Source organism: Drosophila obscura, unplaced genomic scaffold (assembly GCF_018151105.1).
Source record: "Drosophila obscura isolate BZ-5 IFL unplaced genomic scaffold, ASM1815110v1 contig_181, whole genome shotgun sequence".
NCBI classification, from domain to species: domain Eukaryota; kingdom Metazoa; phylum Arthropoda; class Insecta; order Diptera; family Drosophilidae; genus Drosophila; species Drosophila obscura.
In genome coordinates this window covers 1,101,847-1,113,344 of record NW_024542769.1, presented here as the reverse complement: position 1 = coordinate 1,113,344, position 11,498 = coordinate 1,101,847, and the positions used below count along the sequence as shown (strand labels likewise).

At 41.5% G+C, this 11,498-nt stretch overlaps 1 protein-coding gene across 1 annotated transcript in view; it reads right to left on the bottom strand.

Moving 5' to 3' along the window:
- The window catches only part of LOC111067911, a 45,734-nt gene that overhangs the window by 33,062 nt on the left and 1,174 nt on the right, over nucleotides 1–11,498 (bottom strand). The gene's annotated exons all lie outside the window — the stretch shown is intronic.

Here is an 11,498-nt window from a genome sequence, read left to right as displayed (position 1 = left end):
AAGCGAAGAATAGTTTTTAGTTGTAGCTCTTAATTTAGGAAGTATGTGATATATATGCTAATTAGCTTATGGTTATATTTTGTCAACACACACACACACACACACAAGAAGAAAAGAAACAAGTATTTGCAACGTGCACACACACACACACACAAACACACAAACACACACACAGATTCCATCGCCCAGAGCACTGGGAGAGGGGTGCCCCCATCTTTAGCTAATGTCATAATGTTGCCACATAAATGTATACTACAAATATAAAGAAGAGAAACATTATTTAAATTTATGTTTTAAAGTGAAAATAAAACCCAAAATTGGTATGCAAAGCGAGGAAAACCAATTAAAAAATCGATTGTCTCCCCATTCATCGTTTGCTCAATTATGCTGCTGCAATTTGTTGCAAAGTTTTGCTGTTGCTGCTGCTGCTGCTGCTGCTGCTATTGTGTTTGTTGTTTGGGGTAAAAGTTGGAGTGGTGGGGACGAAAGTTTTTAGTCGTTTGTTAAATTTTAAATTTCTCAACTTATAATTAGACTTTGAGAAGGCTATTTATCGATGGAGCTGCAGTTCCTTGATGAAATCGATCAAGGAAATTGTTTTGAATTTTTTCTTTAGTTCTTTGTCATTTGATTTGTGGCATGCAGAATTCTAAAGAATTTTTATATCTACATTAGATGGCAGAAATACCTGGAAATCGGTTCAACTTTATAGCCAGAAAAAAAAAAAAATCAAATGAAGCGTGCCTGTTGTTTTGGCTATTTCGAACACTATTAATTCCACGCTATAAACTCGATATACTCCAAAAACCGTTTTATGTAACTTGATGGCTGCTTAAAGTATCATCAATAAATGCTGCGTTGCATATTTTTAGGCGCAGAAACAGGAATGCTCGAACCACCGTGGAATCAGGCAAGTTGTTTCCACATTTCAACCTTTTTGTGTAAACCCATACAAAAGCCAGCTATCTAATACCCATAGAACACTCATCTAAATCCCAACCCAACATTGTGATGCGGACTCAACCCAAAAGCTCTGTCATCGATATGATTGGCATCAGGCATTGGCATCACCCGACCAGAGCCACAACACACACAAAACTAATACCCATGAAAATACTCTCTGCGAGCAAAAAATCTCTGCCCAAAAAGTTTTGTATACAATTTTAAATACGACCTTCAAAAAAAGCAAACAATGGAGAAAAGAGAGAGAGAGACAGAGCGGTAGCTGGATGCAGGAGTATGGGTAAAAGGTCGTTCGTTCTTTTTGGCAAATTGTATGCTAAGCATAATGTCATGCCATGATATGATTTATAATATGTAATAAGTTCCAGGCAGCCAGCAGCCAGGCAGCAGCAGCAGCAGCCAAGGCACCCAAACATTGAAGTGGGTAGCATAAATAAATACATAAAGGTAGGGACACACAGAAAGAGAGAGAGAGAGAGAGAGAGCGGGGCAGAGAATGAAGAAAGAGCCTCTGAAAAATACGAATATGCATGGGAATTGGGCACCACTACACCCTCACCCTCACCCACCCAAGTTCCTGCTTTGTCGAACGAAATGGGAGCCCCGAACAATGTCATACATTTTGTTTAGATTGTTATCAAATGCTAAAATACCATGAATAAAGTAGTATATACGAGTATGTAAAAGGTATTGGTACATACTCGTATATATATGTATGTGGTAGTAGCAGGGGGGGGGCGTAGTATATTTATGTAGTTGAGTGGGTGGCATAGTGATTTACAGAGGCATACACCTAATAAAAATGCCACTTGAAGCAAAGAGCGGGCGTCGTGGGATTCCAATCGCTTCGATACCGACTCTGAAAGGCAAAGGCAAAGGCAAATAATGACACCCACACAACCAGATCCGTCCCTTCGTCCACCCGTCCACCCGTCCACCCGTCCATCTGTCCTCCTGGTACACGTGTAACCTCCTAACGACTGCAACCGTCAAACGTTTTGTATAAGGATAAGAGCCACAGGATGAGGAAGGCATAACAAAAAAAAAAAAAATACAAATCTACAACAAAGGCATAACACAATAGACTTCAAGAGTTTTGGATGACACTTTGAGTTATTTTGTTGTTGATGCTGTAAAAACACGCAAGAGAGACAGAGAGGGAGAGAGAGAGCCCGAAAGATATGCGATGGTAGATTTATTGGGAGGCAAAGCAAAAAGCAAGAAACAACGCAAACGAATAGTGAGAGAGAGAGAGAGAGAAAAAACTCGCTGCTAAAAAGCTTTGCCTTGCGATAAGGACAAGGACAAGCGCCCACTACACAGATTTCCTTTTGGTAGTAAAAGTGAGTATACAAAAAAACGGGAAAAACAGAAGCAAAAAGAAGTATTGGAGTAGTATAAAGTGAAGCGAAACAAAAACGAAAAGTATACTGTTGAAATTTATATCTTAGGCACAGTCCACCATTCAACACAGCAATCATCGGGTATGGCAGGCGGTAGGGAGAGCACATAACAGAGTATATACTCGTAGAAGTGCAGACCAGAACTGAATCGAGTGGAGAGTAGAAATAGTGAGGGAGAACTGAAATGGCATCCAAGCAATCAAATCCATCTTTCAAAAAGTGAATGGCTATTGCAAACATTGCACAAAAAGCCCAAAACAGAATGGAAAATACAGAGGGAGAGGCAGAGACAGAGGCAGGTGAAGGACTGGAAAAGAGATTGGCAAATGCTGACAATAAATAGGAGGACAGCACAGAAAGTTAAAACGGAACTAAAAGAATCTCTTTAAGGTCCAAAGGGCGATAGAAAAACTATCAGCCATCAACAATGGATATCCCAACAAAAGAAAGAAACTCTACCCTGATGCAACTACCGATTGGCAGCACTTGAAAGTTTTTTATTTGAAATGTGTACCTAGGAAATTTTAAAAGAATAAATAATTATACAGCTGTAAAAGGCAAACCAACAATAAGAATGCAAAATCAGAAATTATATCATTTCTCTTGCTTCTAAGTGTTTTCCTTACAATCTAGCATAATCACTTCAGATTGTTTTCTGTTTGTTTGTTTGTTAGTTTCATGATTGCTTTCTGGTTGCACCTTGGAAGAACTTTTAATAAGTTACTCCATTAAAAGAATTGTGCTGAATGGAGTAAAATGGAATACGGGCATCACTTAAATATCCAGTCAAGTAGGCAGCACTTTAATCTCTGTTCTGTGCTATGGGCAGCACTTCCACATCATATTCTATTCTATGGGTAACACTTGACGGTATTATGCAACATTCTGACATCAAAAGCTCCATTAAACATTCCAGCCAGGAAGCGGAAGCCACTTGATTTTGGTCATGCATATATCGAAATATATTTTAATGTAAATGCCATCAATCCAGCAGAGATCAGGGGTCGAGTCGAGTGGAGGCCATCTAATAGAAGAAGCTACGCCAATTGTCACATGACATAAATGCAGAATAATGATTTATCGAATAAGGCAATCAATAAAAAGACATCAAAGACGCCCCACACTCGGCTGCGTATCGTATTGATATCCACAAATGACTCTGAGCTATCATGAATCAATGTATATATGTATATCAATATATGCATCAATAAATGAACAGAGCTTATGTACAAAATGTGGCAACAAGAGGGAGACCTCAATCCATATATCAAAAGCACATTAGCTGAAATTTGAATTGCCAATTGCTTTACACATATACATACAATGTACATACATATATGTATATGATAAAGATATATATGTAGATACACGGATTGTGGGCTGTGTGTGCGGTAAAAGCGTACATACGGATGACAAAACCCCAAGCACATGTCAAAATTAAATAATGTACCGCACGATTGCTGACTCGTCCTGCATATTCCATGCCATCAGCCGCCCGTCCACCCGCCCGCACTGCCAACCAACCCGCAGGACTTGTAGACACGGCATTGGCATTGGCTTTTATTTGAATTTCGGTGCGTGCGGCTGTCACTTGTCTGTTACATTCGCCATGTAAACACAACCGCAGGCAATTTTGGCAATTTGCGTCAACAGGCGAAACACGGAACCAAAAACCAGCAGCCAGCAACCAGAAGCAGCAGCAGCAACAATAAAAAGAGAAACCCAACAATATTCCAACCCAATCCCAAACCAAACAAAACCGACAAAGAGGGGCAGAGAGAGGGTGCAGCCCGACAGCCAAGAGACAAACGTCTCGCCGCCTTGGCTTAAGCCGAGAGGTAAATATAAGCCATGGGGGCCTTCTGGGCCTAGACTCTGGTCTGGTCTGGGCGTCAGCAGCAGCAGAAAGCAGCCTGCTATGTAAAGTCGCTTGCACCCAAAAGAAAAGTGTTTGCTTTGCCACAGAGGAAGAGTGTAAGCCATTCGGATGGCAGGTGGAAGGTGGGAGGGGAAAGAACAAAAACATGGCACAAAAAATTACAAAATACTCAACAAACACACAGGATGGAGGAGATTGGAGCACACAGAATAAGCGACAATGGGAGAGAGGCTGTCAGCCATGGTTACCCTGTAATTGGTATCCACAAGTTTCCAAGGTGCAACCAGAAAGCAATCATGGAACTAACAAACAAACAAACAGAAAACAATCTGAAGTGATTATGCTAGATTGTAAGGGAAACACTTAGAAGGAAGCAAGAGAAATGATATAATTTAATTATATTCCACACAACGATGGTAGGCGGATAGGAGGTAGCAAAAAGTATTCTACTTATGAATTTATGGATTTATACGGATTACCAAAGACACACTAACGATAAGCATAGTAGATACCCAAAGTAGAGAGAGGTCTCAGGCATTTTAAATATCGTTTAACATACTTGGAATGAATATCATATTTAGTAGATAATTGTATTGAGTAAGAAGTTCCCAAGCTCATATATATATAATTTTAAATACCATTTATATTCCATTTAAAACCAAAGAAGATTATTGTTTCCTATTTGTTGCACTTTTATACTATTCATTTCGATGGGTAGCACTTTTTGTATATTATTTATTTCAAATTATTCAAATGTTTAATTCATATTTTCAGCAGTTCCATCGATAGTGCCCATACAACCCGTGAGGCATGTGCCTATTTTGTAGGGTGCACAAAACGAAACATAAAAAAATAAATGCCACAGATATAAAAAAATTTGCCATGCCATCGCAAATATACACACAGACGCCGCCACACAGAACGAACGACACCAGGGGGCGACAGGGGACAGTTGAGATATAAACCAACAAAAAGACACATACACATGGCCAAATATTGTACATATACATACATATATATAGAGACATGCAGCAGTAATTTTATATATTATGTACACACAACACAATGTATAAATATTTGTGCAAGGTAAGCGGAATATTTTATATTTGTTGTCGCTTCTCTCGCGTTGAGCGAAAAAAAAAAGTATCCACCGAATTGTGGCACTCGTACGTATACGTAACCAATTGAAGATTCTTCTCCTCCGACTGGATATAGGATATGTGAATGGGAATGGGAATGGGAAGGGAAATGGCTATAGCCCTAGAGGATAAACAGAGGGGCAGGGTGGATACCTTAAAATCGGTTCGGCGTAAGCATCTGCATGCACCGCTAAAATAAATCAAGAAATAACATTTACACGTTCGTTTTATGTTGTATTTGCCACGTAACAATAAAAGACTCATACCCCTCCAGCAAAGCCATCTCCCACATAGACCAATTTTCACCACCCACCTCCGTCACAATGGCACACGTAAACACCCTCTAGGCCCGCCCCATTGCCATTCGAGTGGATAAGGGGACAGGACTGGAGCAGGACCAGGACAGACTGTTGGAAAGCTGAAAGCTGCAAAGCCAACAACCAAGACAATGCCACAAAGGAATTATTTACTACGTGATACAACACCAAAGCCATTCCCGTATAAATGTGCTCTGGTGCTTTGGTGCCACTGCCCCCTGACTGCCACTGCCACTGGTTTTTTTCGGTGATGGCACCAACGCCTTAGCACTGGCATGTGGCATGTGGCATGTTGGGGGTGCATGTTGATCGGACGCTAAATAGTGATGGGAAATTCTGGTTCTGTTAGGGGAAGAATATTTTATACGAAATTTGCATAATCAATAGAATTTCATGGCCATAAAAAGGTTAACATGTCAACGGGCAGCACTTCAACGAGTGAAATTGTACTTTGCATCCGCTGGGCAGCACTTTAGCAGCTGTTAACTGTTGAATATAGCCAAAATTGGCTTCAACTGTGTATAAATAGAATAGAAATAGAAGTTTTAAATGTCTAAAATGCTTACAAGGCAATGAAGACTTAAAATCTATTCGAAATTTCTAATTAATATTATTTTGCATCAAATAGGCATCAGTTTACTTTCTATTTTTTCTATTTTTGTATGTTTCTTAAACAATTAAACACTTGAAGAGTCTCTTAAATAAATTTTAGCTGCAGTAAAAGTTATAATCGAACCATTCTTTGGTTTTCCCCATCACGTTGCCATCGCTAGAACAAAGCTCTCGAGTGCTAAAGGGAGTAAAAGTACTATTAATACATAAAGAAGGCATTTCTCACCCATAAGCACAAAAAGGCCATCGCCATCGCCATTGCCCATCGCCCACTGCCATTGCCATTGCCATGGCTCCAGCAGATCAGAACAGAGCAGCGCACGCGGCGCATTAAGCAAACGACCGCGGCGTAGCGTTGTTTTTGTTGTTGGTCCAGCTGCAGAAGCGCAATAATAAAATAAAATGCTGGTCGAAGGAGTGGGAAAATTGGCTTTAAGATGAGCACAACGCTCACATCCAAAAAAACACAAACACCCAGCAGGGGAGGGCAGTTGGGAGAGCAGTCGGGCAGCAGGCTAATCAGCTGTGCGCTACGCTAAATAAGTTTATTAGACTATTATTTTGAATTGGTTTTCTCTTCTTCTAGTTGGCTGGTGGCTTGTGGCTGTTGGCTGGTGGGTTCTTCATTTTATATTTTTATTTGGGGGCCATTGTGTCTGTTCGGTCTGGTCGACTGCATCTGGCCGAGAGCCGCGCAAGCACAGCTTCTAACGGCTTCTTTCATTGTGAGAGCCAGGCAATTGTTTTGGTCAATGGAGTGCAGTGGAGGAGAGTGCAGACGTGCTGCTGTGCAGTGCTGCACATCGTAATATAGTGGCGCAATGCTGCCCATCATAATGCAGTGTTCAGCAGTGCAAATCGGTGCAGAAAAAGCCATAAATCATCTACAGATATATTGAAATTTGGTTCAAGTACGCAAATATTTATCGCAAAGAAGTTTTATTGTTGCGTGTGTCCCTCTCCAATTCTCTATCGCACTTCCTTCCAATAAATCATATAGTGAATAGTGTTGCACTTTAAATCATTTTCCCTCAGCATAGAACAATTAATAAAAGCGACTGATATTCGGAAGTGTGTCAATCATAATTCAGTTGATTAATGCTAATCAGTTTTAAATAAAAACCACACAGCAGTGGCATAAGAACTCTTGCCAGAAGACGTGTGTGTGCTTATGCCGGAAGATGGTTAAAAGTGTTAAAATATTTATGGCATTTATGACCTCTTTGTGTTCTCTCTCTCCGACACGATTTCCAAGAAATCCGTTGACATGTTTCTTAGCGCGCTAGCAGCACTCAACGAGCAACAGAGAGAGAGAGGAATGAACTCAAGCAGAAAAAATACACACACATGTCGTGTGCTCACGACAGAGTTCTAGAGTACTTTCCAAAATGTCAACAAATTGTCAAAGTGTTGTAAATTTTTCGACTTTCTGCTGGAATTATTTCCGCTCTATGCTGTCAAAGTGTGGCCCAGTGTGGCACAACAACTGACAGAGTGCTGCCAATGCATTCAAAGTATGAAAGAGAAAATATATTTCCCCCATTCAATAGAAAAATGTATAGAAATAGCCAAAAGAGGAAAACGGGGACCTACATCAAGTGGCTACCACACAAACAGATGCCTGGATTCCGTTAACCAAATCGAATGTCTACCAGTCGTACACTCGTACACGTTGTCAACCGATGGCCGCATGACAGCCAAACCGGTTAAAGGAAATAAAGATGAACACTTTCGCCCATAGACAGCCACTTGTCAGCTCTAATTGACAATAGAAACTGAAACGAGAGGCAGTGCCAGTTCTAGAGGCACTGGGGGGAGGGAACAGTAGCATCCGTTTGAGGACCCACCCGAGGCAATGAGAGATACTGGAAAAGGGACCCTTGTTGAAACTCAATCAAACGCCCACGTATTCAGTGAAAAGTTCAAACAATGAAGTTGCTGCCACTTTGCAGAGCGCTAGCTAGAAGTGCTTTCCCTGTTGCTGATGATGCTGCCACTGCCACTGCCACTGCCACTGCTCCTTCTGCTGATGCTGCTTCCCCAAGCTAAATAGACAATTTTGCACACAAATCCATTTAATCTAGAGATAAATAACATTTAGGGCTCAGCTCAACTTCGTCACGTCACCCGTCCGTGCCCCATCTCCCGTTCTAAACAGGACGCCATTTCGGTTGGACCAATACGCAACGCAATCCCCAAAACTCAATCCTCTGATGCACTGAAAAAAAAACAGCACAGAGGTGTTGCTTATCCACACTGGGAGAGAGTAAAACAAATCATTGAAACATATCCATAGAAACAACCAAAATAATCAAAGAAAACTGAAAGAATCAGGAATATACAACGGTATCAATAGCGGAAAACACCTTAAAGAAAACTATGTACTTTAAGATCTACCTTTAATTATGGCTAAACCCAGCTTCCTTTTTCTCCCAGTGTAACCCAACTAGAACCCCCAAAAAAAGGTTTTTCTGGGGGGCACTTAACGCACCCGAAAATTCTTATGCAGCAATGGCAGTGGAGGCAGCCAACAGGCAGGAGAGGGCCGACCCCTAATGATTCCTTTTTCGGTAGCGTATATCCATGCGGTCCCCCCACAAATGGCTGGCAAAGGACCCCTTCCTCTAACAGTTCCAACTTCCCTTCCTTTTCATATCGAGTGTGTTTGTGTGTGTGTGTGTGTGTGTGTGTGTGTGTGTGTGAGAGGCGGCAATAAAATCCACTGTGATTAGGTTAAAACTGTTGACTTTCAAACAGGGCTTCCTGTCTGTTCGTCAGTGTGTCTGTTTATCCGTATGCCAGTCTGTATATCGCTTTGTATATCTGCTGGATATTTTGCCCGTTTCCATTGAGAGCAAATCAAAGTGGTTAACCCCTCGATATTAGAGAGGGGCAGAGGGGATATTGGATGGGATGACTGCTACCGAGTGACTCGGCAAATCGAAAGAGATAAAAATACCCGAAATAGCATTCCGTTTTGGAGCATCACCAGCAACTGAAATGTGATTGTGTTTTACCCCATTCCTCTCTCTCTCTCTCTCTGCTATCTCTCTGTCTCTCTCTATCTACTCTTCTGTATCGCTGTCTGTCTCTTTCGCTTGTGTGACACTCATTTATTTAATGGTTTTAACTTCCAATTTTCCAATTGTCAGACGTGCTGCCTGGATAGCCATTAACCATGCCCAGGACCAGAACCAACAAAAAAGAGTAGGAGTAAAAGTACCACGGTGAACAAGAGTCAGATAGAGAGAGAGAGTAGAGAGTATTGATCGGATTTGAGGATAGTTATGGCTATGTGGTACTCTCTAAATGGAATTGGGCTTGTGTTTGAATGTTTTTTCAGCGGACTACAGGGGTGATAAGCTCCCATTGAGCACATTCTAGGCTTTACTGCTATGCCACACTGGGAGAGGGAAAATGAAAAGGAACGTGCGAGTCAGCCAGTCAGGGTGAAATATCATAAATATCAATGGACTTTCTTAATTTAATTATTGACAAATTAACAGATTCTCGTATGCCAATTAATTGGGATTTTTTTAGCAGTTTGAAAGGAAACTTTTGCAATCAGCAAACCCGTTAAAAGTGTCCTTATACCTCCAGCAGTTTGCACTCCACACATTTCAGTGAATAATGTGCTGATGCTGCATTTGATTTGTGCCACATAAGCGAAATAAAATATAGAAAGGAAAGAGAGAATGAAAATGAAAATGAAAATGGCAATGGCAATGGGGAAAAGTGTGCCCTTTAGAGCTAATGACTTTCAAATAAAAATAAAACGTGTGTGTGCCGCACAGCAGTCTCTGATTGCGTGAAGGTACGAGGGAAACGTAACGAAAGCAGGGGATATAAAATGCAAAATCTGTTGGAAAAAACAAAAACGAACAAATGAACAAAATGCCACCACACGAAAGTTTACAAATGCAAATAAGATACTAAGCAAAGAGTCAGCAGGATGGCAGCAACAAATATGTCATAACAGGAGCCACAGACACAGACAGAGACAGAGATAGCCAGACAGAGAGCAGAGAGTAGAGAGAGAGACAGCTAACAATAGATACGACAGTATGCAAATGAGTGGGGGGGGGAAATTGAAAGCCAGAAAGGGACGAAACGAAAGCACAAGCGAAAACATTTATGAGCGTTTCGTCTGTTGTTGACTTTTACAAAAGAATTGTAGAATATTTTTTAGCCATACGACAGAAATATTCGCCCCCTTCCTCTGTTTGCAGGACAACTGAAGGGGGACGGTGTGCTCCAAGCATACACATGTAGCGACAAGCTGTAGCTCAAACACAGGAAATGTAATTTGCATAAGAATAACACCCATACACACACAGCCACACAATGGGGGAGAGACAGCAGCAAGAGGGAGAGAATTGTGTGGCTGACAAGATATATATGCCCCTCGCATATGGCACACATATTGAAGTGTAGTCTATATAGCGGGGCAGACGGCGAATAGCGGATGGCAGGGCGGCTTCCTGAAGTGTCCTTTAACGAGATTTGCATCTCATCATAATAATGTAAATGACGTACAGTGCCCCAAAGCACACAGCGGGACGAACGCAGACCGCGGGGGAATATGAAAGGGTAAGCAACGTGACTCAAACATAGCTTGGCCTGGCCCAAAAGGATATTTCTGCCATGAATGGCCCGTGGATGGTTGTAATCATCATTTCGTTGGATTACATATCGCAATGAGCGCCCATTCACTTGGGATTTGCATCGCATCGAGCACATTCAATTAGCCTTATCCCCAGACCCACCCCCCAATCTTCTGGGCAGTCCGTCGTGTCCATTCATGCAACAGATAGGCGAGCAAATCGATTGCAGAGAAGAGTTCTTATGGGGCTTTGGGTGTGAGTAAGTAGTGCCATTGGGCAGCACTCGAACGGGCTTAAAGGTAGGCAATGCTTGCAATGGGCAGCACTTAATATCTAAAACTAAAGCAAAGAAGGGGCAGCACTTGAGTATTTGATTATGATTTAGAACTGACGTTGGACAACACTTGAATGGGTTTAATGGTAAGCGTGCAGGCATAAAATCAAGTCTGCTTGTCAGTGGGCAGCACTCGAGGCTGAAAACAAATTCAAAGAATGGGCAGCACTTGTGCATTTGATTGAAATTCAAGCCGAACCACATGCAGCCGCTTTTCATTCTTCTGAGACCATGTCGATTCCAGTTT